The 2,500-nt window shown below is 37.3% G+C and overlaps 1 protein-coding gene across 3 annotated transcripts in view; it reads left to right on the forward strand.

Moving 5' to 3' along the window:
• LOC123509910 (kin of IRRE-like protein 1) overlaps positions 1-2,500 on the forward strand; it is a 43,002-nt gene that overhangs the window by 35,835 nt on the left and 4,667 nt on the right. The window contains exon 7 of one of the 3 annotated variants that reach the window (XM_045264529.1): positions 2,079-2,184. The exons of the other annotated variants lie outside the window; for them this stretch is intronic. The gene's annotated coding sequence lies outside the window, so the exon portion shown is untranslated. Of the gene's footprint in view, positions 1-2,078; positions 2,185-2,500 lie in introns of those variants that run through there. 3 annotated transcript variants of the gene reach the window in all.

The raw sequence follows: 2,500 nt of genomic DNA on the forward strand, positions 1-2,500 counted from the left end.
TCTCTCTCTCTCTCTCTCTCTCTCTCTCTCTCTCTCTCTCTCCCCTCTCCCTTCAAACCTCACGCCACCTGTCTCCTTTAATTAAATTCTACATTACCTGAGTTTCATCTTTAATTAACACTTGGTTGTACTTTCAAGTGTTTTTTTAATGCAAGATTCATATTTTCTCTAAGTTCTTAACACAGATTAATGGGTTTTGTCCTTGAATGTCTGTCAGTGTTGCGTGTTTTGTTTTCAGTGTAATATGAGGGAATTGTTTTTGTAGCTGTTATTTTAAAGGGGAGAGGGGCTAGGTGTGTGTGTGTGTGTGTGTGTGTGTGTGTGTGTGTGTGTGTGTGTGTGTGTGTGTGTGTGTGTGTGTGTGTGTGTGTGTGTAAATGCATCCTTTGTTTTTCTACTTAAAATTATTACAATGTTGAATCTTTTTATCACTATTTCATTTTTGTATATATCTTTTTTGCCATCCCATATATTTTTTTTTACCTATTTTCGTGTCTGGCTTGTTAAATAGTGTGGGGATTTTGATTTTCGTACAATAAATGATTACAAAGGCAATTCTCTTTTATCTTTTTTTTTTTTTGTTATTAGAGCGTGGCTGTGTTTTTGTTGAATTTGTTTACTGTGTTGAATATTGTAGAGGATTTTTGTTGCAGAGTGATGATTTATAATAATGTTGACGTTTTGGGGTATTTTTCGTAATCACAATTGATTTTTTTCTCATTTTGTTTGAATTTTTCTCATGTTTCTGTTGTTGAATGTCACTCATTGTTTGTTCTTTCACTAAAAATATTAAAAAAGCTTATTTATTTATCTATTTTCGTTTATAAAGGTCAAATATTTTACACTGATCTGTTTTCTTTACGCTCTGATAATTAATGCAAAAAGGACGTCAAGATTTTATTAATGTTCTATCTATTATCCATTTTTCAGAGTTCTTTTTTTTAGAATCTGTCTTTTGTTTTGTTTTTATAGGTCAAACATTCTACATTAACTTGCTTTCCTTACTCTCTGATGATTAATGCAAGGTGAAAGTCAAAATTTCATTTATGTTCTATCTATTATCCATTTTTTTTTCTCAATTTGTTTTTTAGAATCTGTTTTTCCTGGTTTTGTTTTTAGTTATTATTATGTCTTCTTTGCTGAACTGAAGTCATTGTTCTTTAACTAAAATAATACAAAAAAAAAAAAGCTAAGTTATTTTTTATTTTCGTTATTAGAGCTCAAACATTCAACATAGATTTTTTTCCTTTATTCTGTGATAATTAATGCAAGGTGTGCATCAAGATCTCATTAATGTCCTATCTATTATTCACTTATTAACTTATTCTATTATTACTATGTGTTTATTACTAGTCAGTGCTTGTTGTCACTTGTGCAGCTCAGGTGAAGAAATAAACAGGTGACTATTGAGTGGCCGCTTCCTGGAGGTGATTCACGTGTCACGGATGGAAGGGTTCAGTGTTACCAGATGATTTAATTTGTGTGCACTCATGTTCTTAATGTTCTGTTCCTAATATGGACATGGACACACACACACACACACACACACACACACACACACACACACACACACACATTTCCCTTACTTTTCTTCCTGACTTCCTCCTCCTTCCTCACTATTTCTTCTCTTCCATATCTTCACTCTCCCTTCTCTTCTTCTTTCATTCCAGCTTTCCATACTCCTTTTCCATTATTTTCCTTCCTGATACCCTTCACCACTTTTTCTTTCTCTTCTACCACTCCATGCTTTCTTCTCTTCTTCCCTCCCTAATAAAACATTTTTTCTCCACCTTCCTTCATTCCACCCTTTCCTACCCCTGCCTTTCCACCTCTAATCCCTTATCTTTCCTGAACCCCTTATCCACCTTCCCTTCTGTTCCCCCAACCTCCTCCTCGTCCTCCCAGCCTTCCTTCCTCAAAATAGCAAGAACAGGAGCGGCAAGACGAACAAATACACACACACACACACACACACACACACTGACAAACAGCCATCATTTCCCTGCTGCACCAGTGACGACAGGCAGTAACAACATACAACAATATATTCACAGCATTTTTATGTCGCCTAAACGCAGGTGTCGGCGAACAGCACACACACCTGACCTGGATAATGACGAGGATTCTACACCTGGCATGCGCTGGTGGTGGTGGTGGTGGTGGTGGTGGTGGCGGTTGGTAGTGGTGGTGGTGGTGGTGTATAATATATATGATTTTTTGTGGTTTTGTAATGTGGTGTGGTGTGGTGTGGTGTGGTGTGGTGTGGTGTGTGTGTGTGTGTGTGTGTGTGTGTGTGTGTGAGTGTATACTCTTATGTAATATAATATACTGTGTGAGGATATTTGCATATGTGTGTGTGTGTGTGTGTGTGTGTGTGTGTGTGTGTGTGTGTGTGTGTGTGTGTGTGTGTGTGTGTGTGTGTGTGTGTGTGTGCGTGTGCAAGTGAGTGTGTATGTGTGCGTGCGTGTATGTGCTTCACGGAGTACGAGATAAAAGGCCT

This window comes from Portunus trituberculatus, chromosome 27 (genome assembly GCF_017591435.1).
Source record: "Portunus trituberculatus isolate SZX2019 chromosome 27, ASM1759143v1, whole genome shotgun sequence".
NCBI lineage: Eukaryota > Metazoa > Arthropoda > Malacostraca > Decapoda > Portunidae > Portunus > Portunus trituberculatus.